Below are 9,105 nucleotides of genomic sequence, written 5' to 3'. Positions count from 1 at the left end.
CCAGCTCCTGGAAGAGGGGATCTGATTGGCGTAGCCTGGAACAAGGAAGCTCGGGGCCCAACCAGCAGGGCCCGGGGGAGCAGGCTGTGACAGTCACACACTGAGCACTGTTCTCTCCCTTGTGGTCACAAGGAGCCTAGGAGGAGAGGGGCCAGCGCAGCGGGTGGGTGGGCACGGGAATTGCTAGAAGTGCATTTCCCCTGAGGTCCCGTGTGACGCTGCCGGGGAGACCAGGCTTCGGGAACCACAGCCTCCTGGGGCCGTGCCCGTTGGCAGGTACAGCCGGGGCTCTGGGGGGTGTTCCTTGCCCACAGGAAACCCCGGGTTCAGCTCCAGGCCTAAGGGCCTCTGTTAAGGCATGGTGGGCACTATTGCCCTGCCCGCCCAGGCCTGTGGGTGCAGGTGGCTCTCAGAACAGTATGGGCAGACCCGCTTGAACACCTGCCACCTCTGGACTTGAGTGCCAAATCCTGGTGACTCCACCATCACCCCCAGTTGCTCCTGACAACATCCCCTCCAGTGACCCCCACGCTTTGAGCCAGGTAAGAGAAGGGACAGGGCAGGGCAACGTTAAGGAACCAGGGGCTTAAAGAGTCATGTGCTAATCAGCTCACCCAGCACGGGGCTCCAGAGTGCTTGGTGCTCATCCCCAGAACCCTCACAGTCACGGTCCCTTTTACAGATGGGAACACTGAGGTCCAGAGCAGTTAAGTGAATCGCTCCACATCACACAGCTCGTAAGGAATAGAGCCTGGATGGAAGCCAGGCAGTTTGACGCTTCTTTGGGGCCCTTGGGAGTGTTGGCTCTCGAGTGGGACAGAGCTGGTTCACATCCTGCCTAGACTTCTTGCAGCTGTGTGGCCACAGCCAGAGAGTGTCCCTGGTCTGCTTCATCTCCTTAGGAACGAACGAGGTGGTGATACCCACCCTTGAGTCTTTCCTTGGATGGAAGTCCTAGGAGCAAGCTGGGGGCCTGTCATCCCAGCAATTTAGGAGGCTGAGGCAGGAGAATTGCAAATTCAAGGCTGTAAGCAACTCAGCGAGCCCCTGTCTCTAAATAAAACATAAAACAGGCTGGGGGTGTGGCTCAGTGGTTAAGCGCCCCTGGGTTCAATCCCTGGTACCAAAAATGAATGAATTAATAAAATGATAATTTTAAAATTCCTAAGAGTGGGCGCCCTGGATGAAAGAATTGCAAACGCCAAAGTCTTTGACCTGTGTTTCCTCGCGGAGCCGCGGGCCGTCAAGGCTGCATTGGAGCCCAGCTTCGGGCTTGCTGCCACCAGGGGGGAGTAGGCACCAGGACAAGGATCGCCGAGAAGAGGGTGGCTTGGGACGGTGACTCCTCCCTCCCTCCCAGCCCCTCCCACTCAGTGGGTGGGCCATGAACTTCCGGGGTGGGGCCAAGGGTCAGCTTGGAAGACCTGGGTCCCTTAAACCGTGTCCTTCAAATGCGGGCTCCGTCCGGCGGCCGGGCTGGCTGAAGCCCATCAGCCGGCACAGCAGCCGGTTGAACCTGCGCCCGAGGATTTCAGCTCCTCAGGGCTGGCCTGCAGCCCGGCTGTAGATGGCTCATCCCGCAAGTGCATAGGCTCTGGGTGCCACCCCAACAGCCAAAGCCACCACAACAATAACTACAACTATGAAACTCCCCGATCAGGACTCCAGACCAGGGTCGCCAAATCTGTAAAGAGGCAAACAGGAAATGTGAGGGGCTTTGCAGGCCACAGAATCTCAGTTGCAACTACTCAACCCTCTTTTTATAGCATGAAAAGAGCAAGAAGCAATACACAGCCCCTCCCCAGACCCCATATCCACAGGTTCTGCACCCTTAGATTCCAACAGCTGGGGATGGGAAGTGTATTTTAAAAATGCATCTGCACAGAACACGTGTGACTTCTTTCCATGTACCACCCCCTAAACAAGACAGTCTAACAATGGTGCACGTAGCATCTCCATTGCCTTAGGGACTGTAAGTCATCCAGTGATGTTTCACAGAATACAGAAGAAGCCAGATGCAGGGGCACCAACCCTGAATCCCAGCAGCTCAGGAGGCTGAGGCAGGAGGATCACAAGTGGGAGGCCAGCCCCAGCAGCTTGGTGTGGCCCTGAGCAACTTAGTAAGACTCTGTCTCAAAATTAAAAAATAAAAAAGGCTGGGGATGTGGCTCAGTGACAAAGCACCCCTGGGTTCCATCCCCAGTACCAAAAAAAAAAAAAAAAAAAAAAAAGTCTTTGTATAGGTTTTATGCAAAATACTATTTTAGATAAGGGACTTGAGAGGCTGTGGGCTTTGGTATGGGGGAGGGTTGTCCTGGGTACTGAGAGGCAACTAGATCAATACATGAGCATGAAAAAAACTAAAAATAAAACACAAATGAGCAAAGCTGTATTCCGATACATCTTATGGACACTGACATTTTAATTTTAAATAATTTTCATGAGCCACAAAATAGTTTCCTCTTGAATGTCTCTTCACCCATTTAAGGATGTGAGCGTGCTCTTAGCAGGCTGCACGCACACCGGCAGTGGATGGGGTCCGGCCCCAGGTCTGTCCTGCTGTCGACCCAGGACTGGTCCCAAGCCTGGAGCAGAGGAGCCCAGAGCTGCCCGACTCCCAGGCCAGAGCTCCTTCCACTGGGCCGGGCTGCCACACTCCAGCCCTGGGGCGTGGCCAGGAAGGGTGGCCTCAGTGCATTGGGCTGTGGCACTGCAATCCCTGCCCTGCGCGATCTGAGACCCTGGGTGTCCACTTTTAGAAGGAAACAGAACCTCCTGGGCACTTGCTAGTGCCAGAGCCACACCCCAGAGGGTCGGATTCCACACACCTGACCTGGGGACCTGCACTTTTCTCTGTCACCCCCCACCCTGTGACTCCAATGTGGGTGTCCCTCCACACCCTCCAGACTGCTGAGCTTGAAACCCAGGAAGAGGGTAGACCCAGCCTCTGTCCTTGGGGAGTCCCGGGGCCATATGAAGGCCAGGAAAGGGAGTCAACTTCTTGTCCATTGACACCCACACAAGATGAGAAAAGCGAAAGGGAGGAAAGTCCAGGGGTGAGGAAAGCAGAAGCACCATGGGATCCGAGAGACTGGGCTCAAATCTCACCACTGCCCCCTATAAGCTGTGTGTTCTCAGGCTAATCACTTAACCTCTCTGGGCTACAGTTTCCTTATCTGCCTGACAAGAGTGAAAATCATACCCACCCCAGAAAGCTGATGAGGGTCAAATGGGATTCCTTGTGCAAAGCCCCGCCCCACAAGCACCTTCGTGGCTGTGGTGGTGGGTTGTCATTGGAATTGGGGTCCCACAACGGCACAGGCTCCTCCCACTTTAAGTGGGCCACCTGGTCTTTCGAATGCAGATCCTGATTCTGTAAGGTCTGGGGTGGGGCCTGCGAATTGCTTCCCCAACAAGGTGCCGGGGGATGGTACGGGACTGAGCTGGGGCGGTGGCTCATCTGGTGACATACTGTGGAGCCAAGTTCCTTCTCTCAGCCTCTCTGAGCCTTACACTGCCCCCCAGAAGGAGGGGGTTGAACAAGATCAACTGCACAGGCTCACTCAGGGAACTTGTGACAGAAACACGTTCTCAGATCCACCCCAAGCCTACTGCTCAGGAGCCAGGGGCTCTTGCTGCCCAGTGACACCCGTGGGAAAAGGGCAAAGAGTTATCATAGCGACACCTACCAGGGAGGAAGCAATGGCCAAGTCCCCAGCATTTATCAGCCATCACCTACCCACAGCCCACAGCCAGGACCCAGGAAGGAATCAAGAAGCCAAAGCTGACCTGGCCCAGCCCAGAGGGCCTGGAAGTGCACGTTTATCAAATGTTCAAATGCAAGCCTGGGTGCGCTAACTGGATCAATCTTTTCTTTCTTTCTTTTTTCTTTTTTGGTACCAGGAATTGAACTCTGGGGCACTCCACCCCGGAGCCACATCCCCAGCCCTTTTTTTTTTTTTTTTTTTTTTTTTTAGAGACAGAGTCTCGCTGAGTTGCTTGGTGCTTCATTAAGTTGCTGAGGCTGGCTTTGAACTCGTGATCCTCCTGCCTCAGCCTCCCAAGCTGCTGGGATCACAGGTGTGCGCCACCGTGCCCGGCTCGGATGGATCAATCTTGCCACTTCATTTGGAGACAGATGGCGTCAGCCCTCGGTATCTGTGGGTTCTTCGTCGTCAAGTTCAAACAACTCGGATCCTGTGCCGTGTTGTGGGCCATGACAGCTGCGTGCCCTGAACATGCACAGACACCTTTTCCTGGTTATTAGCCTCTAAGCAATAGAGGTTGCTATTTGCACAACACTGACGCTGTATTAGGTGTCGTGAGTGATCTAGAGACCACGCGAAACATTCCAAGGCGGCTGTGGGCGCAGCTCAGCGGCAGAGCGCCTGCTAGCCTGCGTGAAGCCTGGCTGGGGCCCCACCACCCCAAGAAATCAAGCCTGTGAGAGAAGGCGCTCGGGTTGTGTGGAAAGAGCGCACTGTCTTATGTAAAGGGCGTGAGCATCCTCAGATTTCGGAGTCTGTGGGATCCCTGGAAGCCATCCCCATGGATACGGAGCGTATACATAATATATGCTGTGCCGAGGGGACGAGAGGGGGTGGGAAGCCGGGGATGTCGAGACTCCATTCTGCCTGAGAGAAAGGGAAGGCGGCTGTGCTAGGAGGCCCTTGGGACAGCCCCACAGGAGGCTTGGCATTTCAAGGGGAAACAAGACTGGCGGGGAGAAAGCCCACTGAGCATGTGAACGGGCCTGCCATCCGGCCTCGACCCACTTGGTCCCCCCAGCTCCCTCCCAGTGTGGGTGTCGCTGCCCGGCTCAGAGGTGAGGAAACCGGGGCTGAAGCTCCAACGATGCGAGACCGAGGCCCAGGCGCTCGCAGGACTGCACAGAGCACGTTTCCCGTGGCCTCCTTCCTCCCTTCCACACGCTCCCCTCCGTTCCCGGTGCTTTGGCAGATTCTTATCTGCACCGTCTCATCACATATTTATTCCTCTAAGCCGCCCACAGCATCTGTGGAAGAAGGGAGAAGGTAAACAAGCGACCGGCAGAAAGGAGACAAAAGAAGGCACAGAAGGAGTTGTGCTGAGCACCTACTGTGTGCCAGGTGCTGAACAAAAGCACTGGGCATCTCACAAGAGCCCCAGTCAGCTTTCGGTCACTATAATGAAATGCCCGAGATAACTGACTTAGAAGAGAAAAAGTTTTAGAAGTTCCAGTCCTTGATCCCATGAACCCATTGCGTTGGGCCTCTGGTGGGGCTGCTGGGTGGCAATGGTTGGGAGCCCGCGGTGGACGGAACCTACAACATCACAAACTAGGGAGAAATAATAAAGAGAGGGAGAGACTCTGAGGTCCCAGATCCTCAGTGACCTACGGACCTTTCTCAAGACCTCATAAAGGTCTCACCACCTCCCATGGCACCACCCAGGCTGAGCCTTCAACCCCTGGCCTTTGTGGGACATGCCGGGTCCAAGCTACAGCAAGCCCAGGTTCATTAGCCACGTTCCAGCTGAGGGACAGGCCAGTGGCCTCGGCTCTGAGCCTCTGGGCCCACGCTGTGGACTGGAGCGTTGGCTCGGGCGGGCTGACGGGTGGTGCGTGCAGAGCGCCTGCCTGGCACACAGTGGGCACCGTGTGGTTCAGATGACCTACGGGAGGCCGCTGACCGCCCCGCCCCAGCCCGGGGGCACCCTTCCCTCCTCCCTCCAGCCCGGGGTTGGGCCGCGCCGGGCACTTGCTGGGCCCCGACTTCCGCCTCTCCAGGCCAGCTGTCCCCGCGAGCGCAGGTACCCACGGGAAGGACAGCTGGGCCCTTGTTAGCGGTGTCCCTGGCCTTGTCGGGAACACGTCCACTGATGTGATCAGGGCAGCCTCGCGGGCCCAGCCCCAGCTGCTTCCAGAGCTGCTCGCAGCAACCAGAGGGCGAACGGGGACGGCCACCGAGCTGACACTTTGTACACAGAGGTGCTCGCTGCTCGTCCCTCCAGTGGGACCCAAACTGTGGAGATGTGGGGACCTTCAGTGAAACGACATTAAAAACAGGTCCCCGGGGGCAGAATGCGCTGCAGGAGCCCGGTCCCATTGCCCTCTCTGGGGCTCCGTCTCCTCATCTGTGACATAGGGCCCTTCCCAGGCGTGGCGGGCTCTTCCTTCTGGGGCACCGCGTCCCTGCCGGCCCTGGCTGGTGGACAGGGCCCAGAGCTTGCTCGAGTTGGGGCTCCCAGGCCTGGGTGTGAACCCTGCTCCCAGCAGCTGTGGGTCATGGCCAGTCCCCGCCATCTTGTGACCCTCCTGCCTCAGCCTCCGAAGTCCCTGGGAGGACAGGCGTGGGCCTCCCGGTTCCGGCTGCTCTCTTGAGGTCCGGGCGACGAAGAGCACCGCGCTCTGTGCTCACGTCTTTCCGGAACAGTCCACCCTCGCCGTGGGAGGCCCTGTGGCGAGGCAGGTGTGTGTTCCTCGCCTTCCACAGGTGAGAAGCCAAGACCTGGGGCCCGGCCACCTCCGGGCCACCAGGCCAGACAGCGCCCCTCCCCAGGAACCCGGCGTGGGGGCTAGGACAAGTGTCAGAGGAGGGACAGGACTGGGGCCCGTGTAGATGTGAGGGTCCCTTTAGGCCTCTACTCCCTCGGGGAGAGGAGTCCAGGAGGGAGCCAGGTGCTGGGGAGACACCCAGCAGGGGTGTCTGGGGACTTCAAAGGGTGGCTGTGAGGTCGTGTCCTGGGGCAGGCGTTTATTGAGTGCCTGCTGTGTCCCGGGCACCCCACAGCACTCTGGCCTGTGACGCACCATGATCATCATCCCCAGGTGACAGATGAGGAAACTGAGGCTCGGGGCACACACTTACAGGAACCAAGCTCAGGTCCCCGAGTCTCAAAGCCAGGCCTTGCCCAGCGGCTGCCCTTTCGCCCCCAGGTTCAGAGCGCCCGCGCCACCTACACCGCACAGCGCTCTCGCACAGCGGGCATGTGGCCCTGCCCCTCCACGGCGCCCACCCAGGATCCTCAAAGGGTTAACTGCCCGGGTCCCCTGATGGGTCCTGTCAGTCCCCATCCTCGCCGGCCCGTGCATTATGAGGACCAGACCGGCTCCTTGCTCGGGGCCGCTGACGGGTTCTCTGCTGGGTGATTCTTGCTCCAGATATTAAATTACTCATAAAATATTCGGCCTGTTCCCAAAGCGACAGCCGCCTCCTCCCTGCGCCCGCCGTTCACCTCCCCGCGGAAGGTCAAGCTCCTCGGTGGAGAGGGGGCCTCAGAAAATGAACCCAACTTCATCTTGGGGCATCTGGGAGCCTGGCAAGAAGGCTGGGGTAGCCAGGGAGAGGGTCCTGTCTGTGACCCCACTTGGGCCCCCCGGCCTGGCCTGAGCCGAGCGCTGCTCCCCAAACCCCGGAGCCACCGGCTCTGAGGAGCCCAGAACTACGCCTCGCCCCCAGCCCCTCAGGATAAGTCCAAGTGTGACCTGGAACAGGTTCCCATTGTCTGAGGGGCAGTGGTCTCTCCTCTCCTCCTCCCTCCCCCACTCGGTTGCCATGGCAACCACAGTGGGGGGCGGGAGGCTGGACCGCTCAGCTCTGGGCCAGGCTACCCAGCAGGCTCTGCTTTCACCCAGTTTTCTCCCTCGCTGCCCCTGGGCCCGCGGGGGGATGGGGCGGATCCTGCCCTCTTGCCAGTCAGCCCAGGGTTCACGTCCAAGGGTCAACACGCCCAGTCCCCTGCCTTCGTGCGGGAGTTTTCCCTGCACAGCCCCCAGGAATGGGACTTTTATGAGTGTGACGTGACAGAATGATTGGGGGGTCCCTCTTGATCCCCCTGGAGTTAATGAAGTCAGTTAAGCCCTGGGATTAGAAGGTCGGGGTCACGGGCACAGCCTATGTTTGCCGAGTAACCCCCACCCCACCCCGAGCTCCCACCAGCTGCTTCAGAAATGCCTGATCCTGGTCGTCTAGGGAACCAGGCAGGGCACCCCCATCCCGAGTGCCCGCCGCCACCGTCCCTCACAGCATACACCCACAGCCTGAGTCGGAGCCTCCTTCCTGCCCCAGAGAGGACACGCTTTCCCAACAGTGGCGCTCCCTTAGTGGGCCCTGACCACCCTGGCCCTGGGGCCGCCAGGGTTTGGCCTTTGTTAGGTCTCGGCTCGGGGTACCCTGCCACCAGGTGGCAGCAGTCACTGCCCAGGTGCAGGTTTCCCTGAGATTCCAGAAGATGGTCATCCAGCTTCTAACCCTCTGCCCCAACCTTTGGCACACTGAGGCTTTTAAATGTTCACCTTCACGTGACAGAAGCTCCCCCACCTGTTTCTCTGCAGCTACCCACAGCCCACCGCGGTGCCATCCATGAATATTTGCCTTGACTCTTTCAAGAGAGCGACCTCACCCACCAACCTTCACCCAGTCTCAGTCTGGTTATAATTATCCTCTCCATTCTTGTTGATCGCTTTATAAATTATGCCTAATTTATAAATTAAACTTAACATTTGAATGACAGGGGGAAACACGGTCTAAAGAGGGTTTAGTTTGTTTCACAGTTTCGGATGTCACTGGGGGTCTCGAAACGTACCCTCCATAGATACGGAGGACTGTAGCTACGGCACAGGACTGTAATAGCCAAAGTGAAGCAGGCCTGAAACAGACTCTCGGTTTTGAGAGGGTGGCGTAGCAGACTCTGCATCCAGCTGATGCAGAGTTGAAGCTGAAGTCCTGAGTTGAAGTCCTACCTCAGCCACTCACTAGCTGTGTGACCTTGGACAAGTTACTTACTCTCTCTGTGCCTGTCTCTTCATGTTGGAGATGATAGAAAATCTGTCCTCCAGAGGGTTGCCTTGAGGACTTAATGCGTTACTGCACACGAAGTGCTTAGAACAGAGCCTGGCACGCCGCATTAAGCTCCTTAAAAATGTTGGTTATCAATATTTAAAGAAGATGCATGAGAGCAAAGTTCCAAAAATAATCCGTATTCTCAGCTCCGCAGACATCTTTTTCTCTACGCGGTCTTTTATCTGGTGTTTCTAATCTGGTGATCCGTTTCGGGGCTGCGCTGCCAGATACCCAGAATCTGCCCAGATGCCTCCCCCCGCCCCCCGCCTGCCCCACATCCGAG

Source organism: Callospermophilus lateralis, chromosome 7, assembly GCF_048772815.1.
Source record: "Callospermophilus lateralis isolate mCalLat2 chromosome 7, mCalLat2.hap1, whole genome shotgun sequence".
Taxonomy (NCBI): domain Eukaryota; kingdom Metazoa; phylum Chordata; class Mammalia; order Rodentia; family Sciuridae; genus Callospermophilus; species Callospermophilus lateralis.
The sequence above is the reverse complement of the archived record's forward strand: the minus strand, read 5'-3'. Positions refer to the sequence as shown.